Source organism: Pyrgilauda ruficollis, unplaced genomic scaffold (assembly GCF_017590135.1).
Source record: "Pyrgilauda ruficollis isolate IOZ18807 unplaced genomic scaffold, ASM1759013v1 scaffold11, whole genome shotgun sequence".
Lineage (NCBI taxonomy): Eukaryota > Metazoa > Chordata > Aves > Passeriformes > Passeridae > Pyrgilauda > Pyrgilauda ruficollis.
Window position 1 is genome coordinate 11,267,637 of NW_024509210.1, and position 24,609 is coordinate 11,292,245.

The window sequence follows — 24,609 nt, forward strand, 5'->3', positions numbered from 1 at the left end:
TGAGCAGTACTAGACCCCAATTTTATTTTTTTTTCATGATGGATAGATAGTGAGAATTCATATAATATCCTAAATATTATTTCAGCTTGCTCCAGAAATACTAAAGACACTGGCAAATATATGCACACTGCCTTCACCCAGTAGCTGAAAATATAAAATAATAAGAATCAGTTCAAGTGAATAATCAGAATAAGTATAAATACCATATGGGGTTAAAGTTGTAGTGTTCAGAGGGGGCTCTGGCAGAGTACCAGAGGGTTTTGTCTGCAAAAGCCTAGTGTGAAAAGAATTGAGAAAGAAACATATTTCCTGTCCTGCTTGGTTTCACCCTGGAGTGTTTGTATCACGTACAATTCATTAATATTCAAGCTATTTATTCTCCTATTCAGGTTACTACCAGAACTATAGTTCCTGCCAGAATCTTCTGTGGAAAGAATCACCCTGAGTCAGAGTTTAATGCCATTACAGGGTGTGCAACGGCTGCAGCAGGGATGTGCCTCTGAGCCATTTTGAAATTTTATGATGGATAAAGTGCTATTACTTACATCTCTATCTTACATCCTTACCTAAAGAACTGAACTTCTTATGACTCTGTATGTGTCTCTCTCCTCACATATTACAAACATGAAATTAGTAAACAATACTTGTTTACACCATTTCTCTATAAAAATATGTCTGTTTCTACCTTAAAAATAAATGCATCATCATCAGAAGTGAGAAAGAAGAAAAAGAGACACCCCTTCCTCAAACATCATTGAATCAGGAGAACATAATAAAAATGAAAACAAAAATATTAATAGCTAGAAGATAAGAGTTTTATTTGTATATAAAAATAGAAGATGTGTGGGGTCTTTTGAAGTCTTTAATACTGCTCATTGAATGCTCCCAGTGCTACCTTTCTGGCTGGAGGGTGGCAAACAGAAATAAAATCTTGCATCATTTTCAATGAGGCCTTCTGTGATTGTAACCACTTAAACTAGCCTGAAATCAGGCTAGACACTCTCATCTAGCAATTTCATATGAAGAGAATAATCAGATACTCTGCTAAAAGTGCTAGGATCTAGCAGGATTCTCTCTAGTCCTGGTAAAAGGTTAATGTATTTTTAGCAGTGAAATTGAGTTGTTTTATATACTTTGTTTAGTGTGATGTCATGCACAGCCATTTAGAATTATAACTGAGGCTGTGGCATTGGGAACTCTGTAAAAAGCAATCATTGTGTCACACTCTTATGTGCTGGGCTTGCTTTGCTTGTTAACTCTAGCAAAAAAATAAAGTTGCTCACTGCAATCTTCACCAATAACAATATCTTTTAAATTGATCTTCAAATTACATATTTTACCTTTTCAATGAATTTCAAACCCAGCTGACTTTAGGATTCTTACTGGAGTTTCTCGTGCTGTTTAATGCAAATTCAATGATGCATTTATCTGTATTTAAGATAGGAATACTCAAGATGAATTTTGTTTTCTGAAATTTTCAGTTTTAGCTAACTGTAGCTACTTTATGGAAGGAAAAACCTAGTTCTCAGTCTGTACCAGCAGTGCCCTCTCACAACACGGTCACTGCAGAGAAAAACAACATTTCAATCTGACCACAGTTAGATCACTGTGGTCCTGAGTGAAGAACATAAGTTCTAATTCCAGATGTGACTAGGGCACTATTTATCATCTTGGACAAGTTGTTAATTTCTAGGATCAATTTTTTAAAAATCCACAGAAGTTAGAATTTAACTGCTTTTGACCATTAAGTATTTATGGATGAGGGAGTTTGGTTAAGTTTATTTTTCTATTAGAAACCATCCTGAACTTGAGACAGGCTCAAACATATCAGAGATTGAAAGAACAGTCAAATAATGAAATTAAAGGGATATGATTCCAACATGTTTTTAAACGGTATTACAAAAGACATGCAGTGGTTGAGTTGGGGAGGGGCCTCTGCACATCATCTACAGAGTCCAACCCCACTCCTCAAGCAGGGTCAGCTAAGGCAGGCTGCCCAGGACCACTCAGTTTTGATTATTTTCAAGGATGGAGTCTCCACAGCCTTTCTGGAAAATCTGTTTCATCACTTGACCACCATCAGAGTAGAGCTTTTATGCTTATTTATGCTTAAATGAAATCTCCTATAGCTGAATGTGTGCCTGTTGTCCCCTGTCGTGTCACCTCCCACCGCTGTGAAGAGCCTGCCTCCATTTTATTTACTACCTCTTGTTAGTGTGCCTTGATAACATCTCCCTGACCCTCCTCTTCTTCAGGCTCTCACTCTCCCCTCCCCACACAACAGATGCTCCAACCCTCACTCATCTTTGTGGCCCTTTGGTGGCACCACTCCATTAAGTCCCTGTCCTTCTCACATTGGGAGCCCAGAACTGGACCCAACACTGCAGACACATCTCATCAGGGCTGAGCAGAGGGGAGCAATTTCTGCCCCCCACCTGCTGGCAATGCCCTTCCTAAGCAGCCAGTGATGCTGAGCTCTTCCTTCCTTGTTGTGCAGGCACATCACTGCCTCATATCCTTTTTTCCCACTGAAATTCTGAGGTCTTCTTTTGCAAACCAGTTGGGAACCCAACTGGTTCCCAGCCTGTCCTGGGACTAACATTCCTCCCTAGGTAAGAGGACCTTCCATTTCCATTTGCTGAACTTCATGAGATTCCCATCAAGCAATTTCTTCCCTCTGTCAAGGTCTTTGAAATTTGATATTACACTGTGATTTTTCTTGAAGAAGCGGGGTTCAGAATTCCTATGACAAATGAAACTACAAGCATACTGAGGATTCCATTTTACTTTTAAGACACTTAAGGAAAACCAAAAAAAGAAGAAAATGACAAAAAGTAAGAGGTAAAAGTAATAAAATGGTGTATGAATATGCATTAATTCCTATAGGGAAAAAAAATTGAAATTAGATTTTGTAATTATGGAAACGTACATTCCTGCATTGAAGACCAGTAATCTTTCACCTAATACATAACATGACTTATTCGTCAAAAGTGCATAGTTTAGCACTGCATTACTCCATGGATAACTGTATACAGATCCCTTTATTTCAGTGTGATCATTTGCCCCAAGATGCACTGGGTATGCAGCAGTAATAATATTGATATGCTGAATTCACAGTGGTTTTGCCTGATGGGTATTTGCCTTCCCTGTTGAACCAACTTTATGTACACACATATATATACATACACATACATGACTTTTACAAATGCATATATACATAATGACAAAACAAATGTGATCTCCCTCTCCAAAGATTCTTATGTTTCAGTTTTCCATATGCACCCATTTTCCAAGACCTTCCTTGTTAAATCAGTGGTTTTCACAAGCAGTTATATGCACTAGATCTCCAGCTAGGGAAAAACAAGGTGTCTGCAATGGCATCCCACCCAGTAAAATATAACAATTTATTGGCACCCTCGACTTTTCTGAGCATTTGAAGGTTATGAAGATCTACAGCTATAACTTGAGATACACCGGTTATAGCACCATTCATGTAAAATAGTACTGATAGATCTTTTTGTTACTATGAAGTTATTTTACCTTGTCAATATAGTTGTGATGACTTATTATCTGTTCCCCCTTCAAGATATCATTTGATATATTCACTAGTTATAAAATATTAAATTACAAATACATTTTTCTTTTAGCATAATGACTGAAGTTGCTGTACAATTTGCTATGTTCATAAAATCACACAGATAACTTGTAAAGCCAAGCTGAAAAATGAAATTTGGACTCAGTCCACACAGAAGAGAAATGAAAGATTTGGTCAACAGCTGAGTAAAAGAAAATTCTGAGTTTTGACTGTGCTATTTTTACAAGAACAGTTCTCTAAATCTCTGCTGAGCAAGGACACCATCCTAGTGGCACCAGTTGTATATTCTAAAGGATCATAAAAATCTATCACAGTTTTCAATCAATAAAGTTTTATAAACTTGGTACAGAATGATACAAAAAATTACCATTTCTGATTCCACCATATGTGCATTCTCCACATACTTCCAGACTCAAGGAAAAATTTTTTAAGCCTCAGCTATACTTCAGAACAGTTATCATTTAACCTCTAATTCTATGACTTTAAAATGCTACATTTATTTTAGGATTTGTCTCACAACTATTTTTTAATTACTGAGATAACAGATTGACATTAAATTTTAGTACACAATTATGTATGTGTTAACCAGTACTATATGCTTAGTATATGTAAGCAAATGAACCTGCAATTGCACCTGATACCTTTCTTATTTTACACATGACAAGTGGAAGACTGCAAATTATTCTGAAGCTGAAATTAGTAGTCATAGTAATAGTAGTAGTAATTCAGTTTTGGACAGGTTATTTTTAGCTGTGTACTTGCTCAAGCCCTTCACTGCAGATTTCTCACACCTCTGAGTGTTTCAAAGTATAAATAATCTATTTTTTCCTCTGCCTCTAGCATTACATTTGTGTTTAAATATAACAGAAGTTATTTCAAGCTATTTAGTTTGACTCACACTTTCCAACACAAAGGATTCCTGTGATTTCTTCCAAGATGCTGTGTCTCTTCCATTTTATGCAAAATTTGAAAAGAGCTGTAGGGTCAGCTCAGTGCTGTTCTTTTGTTCAGACTGCATTCTGAATTGGGCTCTAGAAATTTACTTCTTTCTCTTACATTGGTAATAAATTTTTTAGCCAAATACCAGATAACAAGTGAATGAGAACATTCTAAAGCAGTAGTGCTATACTCTCAGAGCAGAAGCATACCAGATGCTGCATTGGAGTTTTTTTCCCTCCTTCTTTTAAACACAGTTATTTATGGATTTAGGGAAATTAAGAAAAAATAGGCTGGGGCCTCTGAAAAGTGGCACAAATTTGTAGAATCTCCTTGGTTTGAGGTTTATTTTTTTTTCTAAAGAGCTACATGGAATGTAATGCTCACATAATGTACTAAAATCTAATTATGTTATAAACAAGTCAGAACAGATATTCAGCACTAGCAAACATGTATACTACAACTCCCTAATTCCTTACCTCTTGTCAGATTTTTATATCATGCATGCTCCTCTTTCAGTCACGTTAATCAACTCTTCTGAACTGTACTTAAAGAAGCCACATATGATATCTACCATGCCATGTTTTGAAAATCACCACGCTCTAAAAAGGCATTTTGGTCTCAGCTTTAGACCATGAAAATGAACAGTTTATTTGGAGCCTGAATGGCTTACATGGCAAGCAGTGAACAGTTTGCAGAGGATACTGTGCTAAAAGTGTCACTTTAAAAAAATAATATTGAAGCAGTTCTTTACAAACATGGCACTTGTCCAAAGCACATACGGAACGTAAATATAACAGTAAAATTTTATGCATCAGATTTGACCAAGGTCTTGAGTGCTAATTTATATTTTCTCCATTTTGCTGGAAGACTAGCTGCATTTGATAAAGCTACTTCATAAGGACTCTGTTCTCCTAACATTTACACATCACACATCTGGACTTGGAAAAGGATTCTGAGTGAAAGAGCCAACTAATGCAGATCTTGTTTATGTTATGTGCAATTACTCTTGTGTCATGAATCTCCCTGGGATATCAGAATGTGCTGAAGACACTCAAACAATATATACTTCAAATAAAAGTGCAAAAGCCTGAGTGTTTCTGTCCCTATCAATGATCTTGGTACACACGATCATGGAAGAAAATTAATGGTATTTGTATTTTCTAACAATATTGCACTTCATTTTTATTAATTATTTGTATGTAATTAGAGCTGCCCTCAGCATCTGAAGATCTCTGTTTGGATTGTTTTTCTCTCACAACTCGCTCACTGCAGCCAAGGGAACTAAGTGATGGCAGTTGCAACACTCAATTCAGTTACATAAACACATCTTCCTTGCCAGATTCCCCTGCGGTGCTCCCATTTCATGAAGTCAGTCTGTAGCATTTAGTAATGTACTGTACCAGCAAGTTTCTTTTCATGTCACAAAAGATTAGGTCCTCTGCTCCTGGCAGCAGAGCAGCATGTGTGTGAGCATCACACACATGGAATCTACCCCACACCAGGTGGCTGCACCAGCAAGAGAACAAAGAAGAAATACAATACTTGACTAGCTACAGAACAAGAACTGGATGTCAGATTTTAGCAGGAGAAAGACAGCCTTCACCCAGAAAATAAAGCAGATTTATTCCTAAGCCTGTTGCAGTGTCAACAACAATGAGTGCATGTTACACCTTCAACCATACACAAGATGCATTTGCTTCAGTCTGTACTGAGTGTATTTGGCAGTAATGATAAATAATGCTCTGGCCAGACTGTCCCTGTAGATGTAAATAGTTACACTTTTTAACATCACAGCTGGAACAAACACACCTCTGACTATGAAAGCAGTATGTGGTAAAAGAGGTGACATAGACAGAGTGACCTAATCCATCACACAGCCCATCAGCTGCAGGGATGAGAGGCTTTCTGGACAAAGTTTCCCCCACACCGGCCCATCAGTGTGAAGCTGGGTGGTAACAGTCCATTGATTTGCCAGATCTTACCTTCCCCATGGACAGGTCACTGCCAAAGGCTAGCTGGGAAATGACTGGCTGTATGTCTCTGCAAGGATTTAGGCACAACACGAGTCTCTGGGCGTGTTTAGAGCAGGCAGCGGAGCATCACAGAGGGCTCACAACTACCTGAGCTACCAGGCTGAGCTGGTCATTCATGCACAGTCACACAGCTGAAGGTACTTTTGAAGCACCAGCAAATTGAATCATCTAGTTTTGCAGGTTGCCTGTCATGGGTCAGTTCAAAAATCATTGGTTGAAGAGTACACCTATGCACTTCAAGGATTAGTTGTAAATTCCACTTGCTGCCTAGATAAATATAAAAACACGGAGGGTTTTTTTCTGAGAAAGAAACATAGGAGAAAGGAAAGAATCCAAACAAAAACTGAAGTAGCTGAAATTACTTATTAATGGTTAAGAACTACAACACAGTGAAAGAGGCTTTTTTTGATCCTTTTACACAATTCTCAGTCAACACTGAAGCTGTGTAGAAAAGCTTCCTTCCTTCTTTCTAACTTAAGACTTCATTTTCCTTTGGGGTCCTCTGATCAGGTTAAAGAGTCTAAACAACAGCACTGCTATATAAAGCTGGAATGCGAACCACCTGGTCCATATGTTCAGTTCAAGGACTTCGTGAGCTTGGATCAAACTTCTAGCTAAAGTGATTTCCTTACTGTTCTCTATAACTCCTACAGATAAATGTAATAATTAATAGCACCATGTCCACATCCCTACCCAGCAAAGTGAGATTGATTCTTTGTGAAAATTCTGACACTACACAATGCAAGGAAGACAAGATCAAGCATTACATGAATGTAGATCAAATTTACTTTCACATTTTCACATGGAATTGTTAAAGGCTGGCTCCAAGTGTTGACATGTTTGCTCGGTAATTTATGTGCCATGCTTCTCTTCAGTTAAACAAGGAAAAAACCCACTTCTGTTCCAGCATAAGATTGTCCACAAGTGGACACAATACAAATCTGAGTTAAAGCTGTTGTGCTTAAAATTATGTGCTCTCTCAGTTCAGATTAATGTTTCCCTGTAGACCAGTCTGTATTAAAGGAGGAATGACTGATATGGTAGATTAAGTCTGCAGTCCTGCAAACTGCCTTTCTTCAAGTATCCATACTTGTAATTGTTATATGTATTCAGGTTAACTCACATTGCCTACACATGGGAAAATCTAGCTATAAAAAGAAGTGGTCTACATGTGTGGTAAGAGTTCTCACCTTTTATTTGTCCAAGTCATATTGAGGTAATGCACTACTGCCCAGTGGTTAATGCTGTCTTGGCAAATGTAGTACCTGGCTTCTCAATTCTACTGGTTAGTGAGCTGCACACCAAGGTATAGAAGTTACCACCTAAATTCTTCATAAATTTGCCATTTCTAAAGTAAAAGAAGCAGCAGGTAAAAATCACACCACTTTCTGTGATGCTATTTTATATAATACTAACAACCTGTAAATAGCCAAAGGATAGTTTCATTTAGTTAACACTTAAAATCCGATAAAGTGTCTTCCTTAATAGTACACGTTATTTCCTGGAAACATTGCAGCTAAGTACCAATATTCCACAGAAGACTACAGGTTAAGTATATACTATTGGAGTCTCTTTTGATAGGAGCCAGTGAAGCTTTTCTTGCAGCTTAGTGGCAAAGAATTTACAGTACTAGGGATGCTAACAACCCAACATCCATTTGCAACATAAAATGTTCTGTAAATCAGTGTGCTGCTGTTTGTTTAGAAAAGTGTATGACACTCTCAACTTCTACTTTCAATACTTGTGCAGAAACTATTCACAGTTCAGGTGGCATTTAGGTATTTTGTATTTCAGAGCTAGCAAAGAAGTCTGGTGACATGGTCATTGCTATGGTAACTATACCTTTGTAGTAAATACTGAAGTAAGTAGGTACATAAAACATGTATAAGTTGTCACTACATAAGTTACTGTTGCCCTGGGGCTGCAATAATTTCCTTCCTTTAAAATCGTTAAATCTAGCCATAAATACTTGGTATCTCTCAATGTCCTATAATTTCAATAAGATGACAAGGCTCCTCGTACATAATATAGTGCAAACACACAAGCACATCAATTTATCAAAATAGGAACTTTCTGAAGAAGTAATTTATTGGCCTGTAAGTAGCAAAGTATGAACAGGCTTCTGGCCTGAATGAAGAAAACCACTTCCAGGTTTGCACTCAGGCAAGACTGAGCTGTTGTGGGTATAAAATGCTAAGGCAATTTCTCCATCACTGGGAAATACAGAGCCATTTCCAGGCAGAGAGCTTCACTGGATCTTCTCACGTCTTTCCCTTATTCTTTATTTCCTCCTCTCCTCAAACTATCCACCAATGGCTGAGATGTGGAATTAAAAGATAGGCTGGACCCTGCCTCCTTCAGCTAACAGCAGTAATGTGCAGAAAAAGGTTTTGGTCCCCCTTTTGTGTTCTGCTCTTCAACATAAAGAATGTTTAACCTAAAGTGGTCCTCCTTTTGTCCCAGCAGAGCAATATAACACTATTGTTAATGTCTTTCATACACAAACTTCTTTTGGAACAGTGAAACACAAGCTTAACATGTAGCTTAACGCAAGCTTCTCACACATAGTGACAATGAACTGATACTCAGAGAAGGGAAGACAGTTGTCTTCCAATTTAGAGCAGGACTGTAACTCTGCTGGTCTACCCATGGCACAGAATGAAGCAGGCACTGATAGGTCAAGTGGATCCCTTGGGATCATTTCCTTGGCTTACATTACATGTATGGCTTGGAAGTCTTATGCTTCAGAAACAAAGCGAACACTGTTCTGTAACAGCTGCATTATATCATCATATCAAATGGATTAGGATGGCCATGGAGACTGGAAGGCCCAGCCAGCTATCAGTGTTGAGGGAAGTACAGCTGAATAAGTCTCTTACAGAATATACACCAGTGTATGCCCAGCGACTGGACAAACATCAGCAGACACCCTTTTAAACTAGAGAATCCTGCTGCTGCAAGAAAAAAAGAGAAGAGGGAAAAGGTGCTAATTTTATGTATGATGAGAAAGCACCCACTTTAATGTATAATTGATGTTCTGGTCATCTCTCTAATGCCAATATTAAGTCCTTTTTTTCACTTAAAGCAGATATTTGACCTCTCTTTGCTATGATATATACTGTATCATAACCTTACATACTTTGAATATATTTTCTGAGTGTACAAGAACTTTATTTATGAATCCTTTGACAACTAGGTCCTTTACCACAGATACTCACTGGCTGTATCCCAAAGGGTTTACCAACTGTCATAAGTAATTATCATTTGAAATTTAACATTTGGGCTATATTCAAAGATGGAAATTTGTACACAAGGTATTCATGATGACTTTACCTAATTATATCTAGAAGGACTAAAACAGTGCAAGCAGCTCTAACATGGGACCGTTGAAATGGTATTATCAGTCCTTGCTGCACAAGTCCTTTGCTGATACAGAAGGTACAGAAGGTACAGATTAACAGGCTGGTGCACTGTGGCTGTTTGTCTAATGCTCTGTTACATTTGGAAATCTCTTCTTATGAGTCAACACCAATAAAAAACAATTTAAGGTTGGTACCACTTGAGAAGAATAGAATTTTTGCATTGCTGTGTAATCCTCAGTCTTTTCTTTAGAGTTCATGTATGATGCTTTAAAAAAAACCATAATGATAATGATGATAATGATAAAAACAACAACACTATTAACAATTAATTATAATAAGGACAATAATAATAATAATAATAATAGTAGTCATCCAGGATGAAAATTTACATCAAGTCAATATCCAGTAAAAATCAGGGTATGAACTGACAACTTCAGTATCAAGAACTGCAAGTATGCTATAAGAATTTTGCAATCCACAGCTCGAATATAAATTCAGAAAGCCCAGGGTTAGGCTGACATTGAAAAAAATTCAACTAAGTTTTATCTTTTACTAAAGGTAAAAGATAGACAAGCAAGTTACTCAACATTAACTCCTGCTTGCCTTGATACTATGAATGAAAACATACATGAACAAAGTCCAGTGTTCTGAAAACACCATTCCCAGCTAATTTACTCCTCCAAACACTAAAATATTTAGTAGTAACAATAGCTATTCTGCAGTTTTACCACAGGACACTGTATCATTAGTGCTCTCAACAGTAGGACTGAGACACCTCCCGAACACACAGCTCCTTCATGGTGCTCTTGTGCTGACAGAGGACCAACTTAACAAAGAGCCAGCTACTTCTCACTGGTCTTGCATCACACAAACCCTGCTGTCACATTGAAAACTAATGTGAAAATGCAGGGAAGCCCAATCTCCTTTCCCTTTGCTCCCCTGCATAAGAGTAAGGCATAACTCAGTTAATGTATTCTTAGCCCACAAGCTTTCACTCTTTTCTGTTAGAATTCAACAGTTGTTTTAAAACATGGGGACTCTACTGAAAGTTGCTGGAAGTATTCAGGCAGAAAGCTGGAAAGATTGACAGTGAATTTTTTTACTTATATAGCAAAGACTAATTTGTATTTTACGCTGTTTCAGCAGTCTCTAACTGTTTTCTTCAAAATCACTGGCTCAGTGGCACCATATGGAGCATGTTGAACTTAAGGTACCAAGAATGTGTCCAAGATATATCTCACTCCAGTGTGTTAAAACATTCCACCCTGCAGCTGTCATTATAGGAATATAATTCATACTCTAAAGTTTAAAGAAAAACAGTGTAGCTTACTATGCTTACAAAAATACAAGATTCTTTTGGTTCCAAGTAACAGTCAGTAAATGGAAAACAGTTAATCTTAACTGCTGTCTTAAATATTTGAAATTTCAACTGATCATGAACTGCTTTAATTTTGCATGGTATTTAAGACTGAAAGCAAACAAAAAAAAAAGAAAAAAAAAAACCAAACATGGAAGAGAATAAGAGAATTCCTAAAAAAAACATATAAAGGGACCTGTATATCCAGCTTTAGCACAGAGCATCATTACTTTTTTTCTTTTCCATTCACTGCATTTATTTTAAAAATTGATTATGGAGCAAAAACCTTAGCAAAAACCATTTTGTAATGGCACTGAACAAGTGTATCATCAGTGTTATGAGATTTCACCTCTCTCTGGTCATTACTCCTCTTCATTAATTTTCTTTATCTCTGTTTAAAATCTAAGTTTCTCAGGACAAGGCATGCCTCTTACTCTGTTTTGCAAAATGTATAGAACTGCAAAAATCAGCTATAAAGTTAATTGCTGTAATAAGGATAGGAGATAAGCAAGAAAAAAAGAACACATGATGGTCTCTTAGAAAAGTTGTCTTGGGATGGACACATAATTCAAATAGTCAATTCACAAGACAGTAATGCAAGATACCTCAAAAAAGGATCTGCAAACCCCCATTTTTATATGCCAACCCATCATCTAGTCTGTATAAGATATGTTTCAGATGAAAACTATTTTATAGATTTTAAAAATTTTATTGATACAGTTTCTCACGGGCCTTTCTCTGCAAAGCCAGGAAGTTGTATGAGGCTCAGGGGAAAATGCTTCAGAAACCTTCTAAGCTTATCTCATGATTGCTTACTGACAAATAGCAAACTCCTGTGTAGGGCTTAATGCCCTGGAGGCCTCCATGGGCAGACAGTGAGTTGTGTGTGCCCTGCCCCAGGCTGGGGATCTCCCCTGGACACCACTGCCAATCTTCCTCGTGCAGCCACCCAAGGACCACGGGCACTGGGGCTGGCCTGAGCACGGCGTGCCTGTGGCTCCAGCCAGGAAGGAGACAGTTCATATTTGCAGAGAGCTTACTGGGAACATGGGAAGGGTTTCAGTTTATGACAGCAGGAGGGGAAGTTCGGGTGGTTTGGAGCACAGAAGCTGGCTCCTGGGAGACAGCAGTAGCTCAGACTCAGTAATAAGTGCTATCAAAGACCTGGGTATGCTTTCCTCATAGCTGAGACGGGCAACATGAGATCCACACAACTGTCTGAAAATGTGGAATTGAAATAGGAAAACTTTGCAGAGTTACACAAAATTTGCACCCCAGGCTGTTGCTGGATATGAGGTGCTTGATTCTAGAAAAATGAAGCCATTAAGGAAATGTTACGAAAAGGTAAGCATTGCAACTTATTCTGATGTCAATTCAAATTAGCAACAGGGTTTGGGCAGCTTAGCATAGACAAAATTAGTTACACCTCAAATAGTTTTCAGGATGAATTAGATACATTTCAAATCTCCTTTTGTGAATTTTATTTACATAAAGAATAATTTTTCTTCCTTGGAATCCTGAACATGGATTTATTGCAGAAGATCTTACTAACAAATAAAAAAACCAGTAGCACTAAACATATTTTTCAAATCTAATAAAAAAATTAATTTGAAATATTTCTACATATAAGTTACACAATTCTCTGCATCCACCTAACACTCAAAATCATTACATTACCATTGAATGTACAAGATTGTAAAATACAAAAATTAGGGGGTTTGCTTTGTGTTTCATTACACGAAACACAATTCTAAAAGTTGTTAGGTTGAACAGCATCCACAAGATAGAATGTCTGTACAGCTTACTCCTCAATTAATCATTTTCCTGGTCTAATATCATTGTTCAATAATCTATTACCTGCTTTCTTCCCACTAAATCTATGCAAATGTCCTCCAAAGTAGGTAACTTCGGCTAATTTATGTTGCAATATTTTACACAATTCATTTTTCAAATTCAAGTAACAATAAAGAGAAACTTGTTTAAGAGTAGCAGAGGTTAAGCATAGCAAAAAAGCGGTGACTGACATTTAAGTTCCTGAAAAATCCAACTCCAATGGAAGAGGTACAAAATTAATCCCTATGGCCTGAATAAAGTCTGTTACAATGAAGACCCTCCCCTAAAATACTTGATATCTTTACCATAAATGAAAAGATAACTTTGGGATAGGTGATGTTGTCACTTCCTTGCAGACTTAAAAATTATCCCAAGAACATGGCTGAAGATGGTGTTAACACCCTTAACACTTTGATCTTGATTTTAGCTTGTTCCACCTGAAACATATACATGCACCACTCATCCTGGGACACAGAGTTCTTGTTTGAAATATTAAAGAAACTCACCTGCAAGTAAAGCTAATATGGGCTCCTGAAACATAGGGTTTTCATGGGCTCTAAATAATGGGTCCAACCTCCCACCATTCTACACTTTAGAGTGCTCCTAAGCATGTCCACCCACCTCTCAGGTAATGCTTGTTCAGAGATGGGTTACAACTGGCAGCATAAGGCTATGCACTTCTTCAGCTCTTTTCATGACTTTAGATTCTAGAAGAAAGGAATTTGGTTCCAGATGATGAGTGTTCTTTTTTGAGCAGTGAGATTCAGTAGTTTGACTCATTATTGTAATTCACATATACCAAGATGCAGCTCCATCCAAATCTGGCATTCACTTTGATGTTCAAATCAAATGCATAGTGTTTGGCAACTATATATGCAGAATTTAAATTGACTGATCCATTTATCTGAAACTGGTATGTGTCCAAGATCACTCACAGATGTATTTCTCCTGCTCTAGTAGAAATTCCAACAAGAGGAAAAAGACATGTTAATCATAGCTGCTCCAAAATAACACATACAGCAAATATTGTGTGTTAAGACCATCTGACTGCCCATCCATGTTTCAAAAGAAGTTAAGAAAAACCAGGTAAACTGATGGTAAAGGATACCTGTGATTCCATGAAAATTCAGATCTTTTTCCAGTTGCAGGGAGGTCCTCCTTGCAGAGCAATCAGGACTACCACAACAACACATTTTATGGCTACCACATAATTTCTCATGAAAATTCCAGTTTGTTTTTTTTTTTTTCATTTAAAGGACCATTGGGCACCCTGGAGAGGGCAACAGTCTGACAGACAAGTTAAACATGCCCTGGTTTCTCAGCAGAATTCTGGAGCAGAAATATGCTTTATTAAAAGAAATCCTAAAGAGAATCTAATTCTGTCAGGTCTCTTACCTGCCAGGGATCAAAAATACTGTCCATAGCCTGGCCTATCAGATTCTCAAAATCAGAATCCTACAGCAGGACAGCCACGAAGAGAAATGAACATGCTGTTGATTGGTGCCTGCAGACTGGCTTAGACTCACAGGACAATAATAGCAAGATGAAGAAGCAGAATTTCTCAGGTTCTCAATAAAGATAGTGAGTTTCCCTTGAATTGAGATCCATGAGTTTCCAGCACCAGAAAAATTTAAAATAAAATTCCTAACTCCAGAAATACTTGGGACATCCTCAAAGAACTTATTGAACTAGCAAGGCTATACCTCGGCAACAGCAGAACAGCTTGAGAAGTACCCCAAAGGACAGGACGATTGGGGATCCTAAGGGCCTTCCTCTGGAATGTGTTCCACCTTGCCATTGCCCTCAAGTGAGTTTCTCCAGTGCTGAAGGTTTTTGCCTATTGAAAGCACAGCCCAGCTGGGGCTGAGCTGCAGCCCAGCTCCTTTGGTGGGACCAGAAGCAGATGCTGATGGCCAGTTCTTTTGCAAGGGTGGAGAGGAAGTCCTTCTCCTCAGCTGTGGAGGAAGAAACTTTCTACTTGTGAAATTATAGCCTTCAAATAACATAAATTTAAGATGATGGACACAACTGTTCATAGAACTTAAAGTTCAGAGTAGGGGGTTCTCCTCTACACCACTAGAAACATAACCAATAAACAGACAGGTTTATGTATTTCAAAAGTTCTACTGTCCCAGTCATCGAACTGCTACAACTCTGTCCTTTAGAGGGAAGCTCCTGCGCCTGGAAACCACTTCAGCATGGAAAGCAAAGTGACTGGTGGGTGCTTGTTTCCCTGATGGGATTGCACATGCTGCTGGTTTTGACACAGAACATAAGGAGTCAAAGGAGGGTCTGAGGACTTAAAGAGCAACATTTTGATAATGTTACTTATCACATATGGATTAGCAGTAGTTTTACTAAAGTACAGGTTTAATGGATAATTTCTCTAGAGAACTAAAAAACCCCAAATGTAATGACTAGAAGGGATAAGTTCTGTTAACTTAGAACAAAAAACTTATACAACAAAGCAATATCTCCACATTGCTTCCCTGGGAGGTCAGTACTTAAACAGATGTTTTTTTAAGTCAGAATATGACCATTAAAACTAAAAATACAGCTTGAGGACACACTTTGATGTGGCTGCAAAATTATCACCCAAAGGCTATTATAAACGGGGTGGCTTAAGTTTATAAATAAGGCAAGGCTTTAGAGATCAATTAATGCCTTTGGGAAAACCAGGGATGCTTTTATCTATCTTTCAAATATTTTAGGGATGCTGCAATATATTTTTTCTATTTCTTTTACAAGCTTATTTCCTGCTTTTAGGAAAACTCTGAAAAAAATTAAAATTAGCAAACTATTTTTGCAACCCTTACATATATTTATGCCCCATTGCATATGCTTAATAATATATGCACAATTAGCTTTCAATTTACTGTCATTGCCTAAACTCTAAATTATAATTTAAAAATAAAATACAGATTTTCATTAGTAATAGTTTAGCATAAGTCCATCCTCAATGTTTATGTCAGCACATGAAGGAAAAATCTCTCTTCATTAATTTACTTATACAAAGCAACTTTCCAATAGTCTTAAGGAAACATCAGTGGATTAAATTTATTCTTATAAAATCAACAGAAGGAATCCACATAACAGAAGATTATATAGCTAATTGGAAAGAAGAGAGGGTTCAAATGCCTAATTTTGCTCTTTGTTGAAGCAAGCCAGAAAAATAAAACTAGCTAATAGATTTATAATGAGATGTGAAACTCTCTTGAGGGAATAAAAATATTATATGAGCTATATAAACAGAGGGAAGGAAGGTGTTGACAGAGAAAGATAACATGAGAGAAAGAACACGGCTGAAACTGCAGTTTTGAAAAAATAGCGCTATGCAATAGTACAGAAAAATAGGTTAACATAATAACGATATTGCCAATTCTATTCCAAAACCCCCAAACCACGTTTTAAAGATTCTGAACATCAGCATGGACATACTACTGTCTCCTCAACTATCCTTCCCTTTTCTCCTCTTTCAAGAACCTTTGTTCAGACTCAAATTTATAAGCACAGGAAGCATCAATACATACTCTTTAGGTAAAAACTGTCTCTTTTATACAAAAACCTCAGTCCAAGAACATTTACAGCTAATATACAAATTAGCCATTTATAATAACATTTAAGTCAGTCAATAATTGTTTCTTTGCTGTATTGCCTGGGAAACCCTAAGAGCATTGGCTGCTTATATCTGATGAAACAGAGAAGTTATCATGCTTTCTCTTTTAAAGTCCTTTGTACCACATGCATTACCCTCTCATCTAATCAGATCTAGTGATTGTGTTGTTTGAGAAAGCTGGACCAGCTCAGTAATTAACAGTGGTCTGGCCCACAGAACTCACTCTTGCTCTGGATGTAATGTTGTTAATCTGAGTAAAGGGGGCAGATGATATCATGTGATAAGGGCAGGTGAGAGAGGTCTGCATCAGCTCACACTTAGATACTATCCATGGGGATAACATGGCACTGCAGCCTTACAATCTACTGCAAGGACTATCTGTAACAGGGGGAGAATCTCCAGCACATGTTGCCATAAGAGGCTTTAGCATAACCTAATGTTCTGAATCAGAAACTGGCTGTATCTGCCCCAAACAGGGCTTGAAATGTGGAGGCACTGAATTAACCTTAGCTGGATTGGAAAACAAAGCTTTATTGTAATGTATTTTTCACCTGCATTGTTATCTGCAAATATCTCTGTGAAACTGAAAAGTTCTGAATTTATGCTGATTTAATGGAGCTTTTGTGAACATTTCAGCTTCTATTCTTCTTGTTCGTATCAACTGCGTAACTCAATTTTATTCATATTTTTATTTTTGCAGTTCTTAAATTATATATTAGATATTATATATTATACATTTTTGCCCTAGTGATCTGAGTTTTAAAAGGCATATGTAGTTTACCTTTGAAAGGCTCTCAGAGACATATGTTAATATTATAGTGAAAACTGAAAGCCAGATTCTGCAGGTTTTTTCCTCCAGACAGGTGAGTTTTGTCCAAGATGTATTCAGCAGCTGAACACATTTCAGGACACTTAACTGAAGAAAAAAGTTAGAATTCAATCTTGCTTGTTCCTGGCTCTGCTCTTGCTGTATGACCTTGGGCAAATAACCTTACAATTGTCCACCTGTAAAACAGTCAAGACTACACACCCACCTTATTGGTTTATTCTGAGCTTTAATGTTTATGAAGTGTTCTGAGATGCTCTGGGAAGTGCTACAAAGTGAAAAGGGTTATCAATCATTGTCAGTAAAACACAAGCTGCTGAAATACCGTGGAATCTGCTTTCCTCTCTCAAAGGACATTTTGTCTTGTGCTGCGTGTTCTCCAGTATTCACAGTCTTAAAAGCATCTCAACACTGCATAGCATAAGGAAGGATAAATATCCCTAAGCATTCTGAGAGACTACCAGAAAATATTTTTAGCTTTAAGAAATGAAGTCTGTTGGAAAGTATAAGCTTTGCTTCTAAATACCTGCTTGTTTCCCATAACAGGAAACAAGAAAGACATTTTTCGAGATTGGCTTCCTAAATTGCTTAAATAGCTAGACATTAGCTGAAAGCAGCACTAAATATAAATTTAAATACTTGGCTCTCAATTTTCCTTTCATTCATGATGTACTAGGTAAACTATACTAAAATAATTACTTGCTTATTACTCATGAATTTCAGTGCAGCAGCTGAGACAATATAGATAAATAAGATGATTAATTGAGACAGAATGAATCACAACAAAATATGTTGTTGTAAAAGGTATGGTTAACTCCACAGTGATTCATATCATTTCAGATAACAGGCCTTTTATCAAAAACGGCTGCAAGGTTGGGAAATTATTTAAAAGCATTTTATCTCAGAGAGCCACTGCAGTTCACATGGGAGGGAAAAAAAAAAAAAAGAGGAGAGAAGAAGCAGCAGATTCAGTGTCTGCAGCTGAAATAGCCTTGGGCTGTTTCAGCATCCTTCCCACAGCACATCTTTACAACACACCACTGACATTATCAACCTCCCCTGTGCTAGAGACCCTCTCACTTTTCAGATGGTCACAATTTATTAGATATTTCACTACTGAGAAAGTTAATTCTAAGAATTAAGAGCAATATTACAACACCATAGCTGTCCTGTAATTGAAAACACATCTATCACAGGAAAAGGGCATAAAAATACTACAAAGACATCAAATAAAAATAGTATTTATTTTTCTTCATCCAAAATTACAATTTTTAATTCCCAGGCTCCCTCCTTAAGATTTGCAGAAATCTTAAGTGTAAGATCTCCAAAAAGAAATACTATCTGTTTACTGCAGTTTGGAAAAGCAAACACCAGCAGCAGCTGACCTTAAAAACCTCTACCTGTTAAAATAGAAGGGAAGATGAGATGTCTCCTTACGAAATTTTTTCCCATGTGTATTTAATAAACTGGGTCAGAATATCTGACTACGATTTTTAACTGAACCACAGACTCCCTGTAGGGAACTGTGCAAACCTCAGTCTCTCACCCAGCCAAGGAACTGATGATAATTACCCTCACCTGTGGGCCAAGTTTCTGAGAACTGAAAGCACAATGAAAAATAAAATATTAGTATATAAACTGAAATGCAAAACACTAACACCCAACTTAATGTCATTTAAGACGATTACTGTTTCTGAAAATTTAATTCCAAGTGAACAGAGATGTAGAAGGTAAAGGCTGAACTCTTAAGGATGATCACTTGCTAACAACCAGTGACTGAAAACAACCTCTTAATATAGACCGGGTCCAGTAAGACAAGAAGAAAATGTTTCTTAAGGGCTCTTTACATAACATACATGCAAGTCAGCAGTACTAAAATGAGCCTCTTCAAGATACTCTGTTTCAAATACCATCTATTATTTGCCTTTCAATAATAATTATAAATGCTTACTTGAAAATACTTCAAACAGAAACATCAACTCAGAGATATTTATGGCATGACCAGCAATTCTTTGCTATGTTCCTCACTTCTTAGTCCCATCTGATACTGAAGAACAGACTGAAATGTTGGTCTCTCATTATTTATTGAAAGTCAAACTGTATTTCCCTTCTTCCCCACACCAAATTACATCTGCCATCTGATTTTCTCCTGACTCCTACTTCTTAATTGTTTCCTCAAAGTCAGACAGCTCACCAGTGTAAAAGGACACTCGTGGTTGTGGAAACCTATGTGCTAGGTCTAGAAACAGTAGGAATTGCACTGTGTCAATTCAAATCAATTCAGTTATGCCCTTATGAATGCACACTAGTTTGAAGAGAATCACCATGAAGCTCATTTATTTTACAAAAGTGATTACGTCTCATTCAAGATTTTCCTGGGCTGTGGGCAGATTCCTAAGCCTGCAGGTATCAATCTGATCCCAGGTGATAATGCAGCAGAGGAAATTTGCAGGTGGAACTGAAGGTTGTTCTCAGTGTCATATCTTAATGCAATATATCAAATTATGTGGAGTGAGAGTTTACAGCAAGAGAATAGACAAATTTGTTTAGAAACTGCCATTTAGGTGTAAATCCTAGTGTGTTGAACACAGTTTATGCAAAAAAAGTACTAGTATTTCCATTCCCTCCCTCAGCTAAAACAAGCACAAATCTACAGACTGCCGGCAAGTTCAAAATAAGGAGTTCGTTAATCTCACCAAAATCCCATCAACCCCTCGGTTTTATATTTACTGGTTTTTATCACCATTGAAGAGAATTCTCCATGTAATTGAAGAGACTTGCCTTTATAAGGACTTAAAAGGGGTATTAAAGGTTGCTGTCCAAACCACCTACATTTGTAGGGATGTTTCTGTTAGTATTTGATACCTCAATTGAAAATATTTTAAACAAAGGAGGCACAATGTACCATTCCACTATAATTGTGAAGAGGAAATAATGACAAGACCCTTTTGCTATCTTATTCCAAAGGCATTCATCTCTAAAGCTCAGGATTTCTAACTCTAGAACCACCACTCAAGCTATTGTCATTGCTTCTTAAAATGTACAAGTCTTGTACACAACCTGCTTTCTTTTCAGCACATTTGCTGTCACACGAGCAGCAATTTCCCAGTGGGCTCACAGATGCTCTTTGTAAAATTTCAGCTTATAATCCTGTAATTAATTTGTTCAGAGACTGGGTGTTTAGAATTAACAGCTCTTTACACTAGAGACAAGGAGGATCAATTTTTAAAGAATAATTCTTATCTTAGTTTTCTTTATTATTTTGTATTTCAAAAAAAATTCACAATTTCTCTTTTACATACCTACTCAACCTCTACAGATCGCAGTACACTTAATACCACAAGTTAATCATTGGTTTATTGTTTTTGTTGTAAAGCACCAGATGAAAAGCTCAACGTGTCTATAACTCCAAAGTTTCTAAATTTTAAAATTTTTCAGTGATATCCTGCCTACACATAGCAAGAGAACCCAGAAGGTCTTTACCACATCAACATCAACAAATATTCCTTTGAGGTGTGAACTGGTGCCAGATGCAAAGATCAATCATGTGAAAGCCTTGCAGTCTCCCTTAAATCCTGAAGAAACTGCTCTCCAGGTGCACATGCAAAAATATACAGACTGTTCCCCCAAGGACGTTCCTTCCCTGAGGAGATGCGATTGTAACTCACATCTTTTGGGGTGACTGGAAATTTAATTCAGATTCCTGTGTCCATTACGGACTTTGGTGGGTCAGGTATTTAATATACATCACCATTTAGCCCTAACCAGGAAAATGGAAAGTGATACACACAAATTTAGTCTCCTTTACTTGCCGAGAATAATTGCTGTGTAGGAAACTTTCTACAACGCTGTGTAAAGATGTTGCTTTCAAAACTTTCACTCTTTTGACCAGCATGTTACTGGAAGTTACTCTGAGTTGTAAAATATGTATTCTAAGGTGAGCTTTTACAGCCGAATTAAGCAGCAACTTGTGACAAAGCAGCTATCATCAGGAGATAATTGACCTTATTTGAGAGTTAAGCATCCTGAGGCAAAGTAGAGTGTGCTTAATCCTGGCAGGTTAATTATCCAGTGATTATGGTAGCTTGGAAGGTATTACTGCTAAGAACCATTTGCAAAATGACACTATTTTAAAAACCTTAATTTAATAAAAATTAAAAGCAATGACAATAATCAAGTTCTTCAGTCATGTATTGCTAGATAATGACTGCACAATGGCTCTACTTGGTTACTGCAATGACCATATAATTATTCCTTTCCTGAATGTTCTGTACTAAATTTGTTATATGAAGTACTGTTAATAAATACAAAAAATTCAAGACAAGATGTTTAGGTAGGTTACAAATGGGATTTAAATAAATTGTCAAAACACCAGTGGTCACTGAATTAATGCTGAAATTGATACATATACTGAGCTGTTACCACAGCATTCAGTGTCTAAACTGCATTTAAGGGTATGCTGGCATTTACATTCAAAACCAGAATATTTATTCTGAGAGGTTTATAACTTGCCCATTTTAATTACCATCTGGCTGAAACTTGAAATAACCAATCTCCATTCAGATGTAAATTTTTAAGTAGAAGATGTAATTTAAAATCACTTTGCCAATTGTTTTTAGTTTAGGAACAGCAGTAATTTGGAATTTTGCTGCACTTGGATGTTTTCGTATTATTCAAAAAAAAAAAAAACAGCTCAGTGCTTAACAAGAGAATTTTATTGGACTATAATGTGAAGATAAATATAGGGAAGAATAAAATTGTGTCTAAGAGTATTGTTTGTACTAATGAAGTAACAACCACACAACTTAGTATGCTTTGCTTATTTGTTAACTTATGCACTTAAGCTGACGGAAGATGTAGCATAAAGCAAAAGGAAATCACACCAAATGGACAAAAACTTGGGTGTTGTCTAGCTGAAGTGGTTCGTGGCCCCTCAAGGTATACACAAACACCAAAAAAAAATTATCCTGAATGTGTTTTTAGCTGAAATTCATATGGGAGGAAAGAAAAAGCACAAAAACCAAGGGTGGAAGCTACACAGGCAGAACATGTCAGAGCTTTGAGTTTTGAGCTTTGGAGTTTTGCAACTACTCTTTATCAAAAACCATAGGTAGAGAGCAGAAATACTGACACTGAGAAGACACAGAAGCTACTTAAAACTAGAAGTACACCATGCCAAGAGCATGGTTTCAAGTCATACAGAAAGGCAAGACAATAAACCACTGCAAGCAGCATTTCAACAACTCCAAAAGCAGCAACAGCCAGCAGGAAGCTGAGACTAAAAAGTGACCAGGGTTTCGCGACTAGTGTAAGCAATAAAGAGGCTGCTACTCTGAAGTATTTATATATATTGCACTGCCAAGTTTAAGGATGATCACCTAAGTTTAAATAATAATCTTTTATACTGAAACACATCAAAATGCTTCAGAAATTATATACATAAAATGCAGGGAGTCTTTCAACTTTAGCAAACACAACAAACACAATATTTTTGACAGCAGGTGAATAATACTGTAACAAACTGAAATGACAGAGGAAAATAACGTAGTCTGAATAAAATTTCTGAAATGGGAGTATCACCAGTATCATGGGCTTCTGCTTATAAAATACACAAATGCACAAAAAGCAACAAACTATGAAAAATAGCACCTAATGAACCACTATGATCTGAATTATCCTAATAGGTGAGTGTAGCAATGTTTATATAAAAGACCCTCAAGTTTTAATCCCAGAAATTTCTGTGACACTCTTCCATTCTAAAATTATCTAGACTTGGTATTACATAATCTGTGAAGTCTGACAGGATTTTGTGTTTAGATTACACTGCTATTTAATAAAAATACTCAATACCATCTTTGTGAGGACTGTATCAAGAAAGATGTACAAAGGTAACAGTTGAAAATAGCAAGAACATGCCTGGAAAATACTTTTTCTGTACAGTTAACTTTAGTTAAAAGGGTTTCCCTTAGCCCATGCATTTAAAAATATTGCAATTTTCTTTGCTTTAAAAAGAAGTATTTTAATTTTTTAAAGTCCTATCTATATCTATAAGATATTTAAGTATCTATAACAATGCTAGCCCCTTTATGGACATGTGGGCAATAGTTTAAAGACTGACTTGTGTTGGTGCAAGTCCCTTTGTCGCAGTCAGGAATAACTACTCACAGGAGTAGGTTGCTTTACCATCATTTTCCTGTACTCCTGTAGTTATCTTGAGTGACAAACCCACATTTCATTTAGGTGTGTCACACATTTCATGGCTTTTTTCAATCTTTTCCTGCTGAGAAAACTAATAAATATTTAAGAACATTTTCTAAAGTGACAAAAAATCAAAAATTATGAGGGAAATCTGAATTAATTTGGTCTATTAACGTGTACTTCCAGGCAGAATTTAATGTAATCTGTTTGCCAACTTACACAGCAAAGATAAGCCTTCCTCTGATGGGCTGCCAGTCCATCCACCGTAAAATCAATGAGAACCTTTTAAATCAACTCTCTATTTCTTAGTTTTCTCCTCCCACTTCTCCCCAAAGAGTCATCTTCATCAGAGAAAATGCTGTTAATAGCAGCACTATGGGTAAGGAATCAAGTTACAGGAGCTCAGTGGCAGCCCTTCATATGTTTTCTTGCAGCAGAGTAAAATTCAGGATGAGGACATTATGCACATGGACAGCTATTACAAAGCACCAATGTGTTAGGTGTTTCCTGCTAGAATGAGCAAGTTGTAAACCTCTAATGGGTCAAGTGACATCTTTGGCATCTACTGAAATATCCAGTCCTGTGACCACAGATTTAACTTTCTAGTGACACCTCACATGGTCAGATTCTCTCTATAAAAAAAGAAGGACCATGAATTACAGAATCCTCAAGGTTGGAAAAGACCTTCAACATCATCAAGTTTAACCTTTGACAGACCATTACCCCATCAACTGAATCTGCCACAGATAGAGAAAAGTGCCACATCCACTTTTCCTGAACACCTCCGGGGATGCTGACTCCACCACCTCCCTGGGCACTTTGTTCCAATGCCTGACAACCCTTCCAGTGA

At 37.0% G+C, this 24,609-nt stretch overlaps 1 protein-coding gene across 2 annotated transcripts in view; it reads right to left on the reverse strand.

Annotated features, from left to right (window-relative positions):
• Nucleotides 1-24,609, reverse strand: part of ADK (adenosine kinase) — a 272,423-nt gene that overhangs the window by 53,456 nt on the left and 194,358 nt on the right. The gene's annotated exons all lie outside the window — the stretch shown is intronic.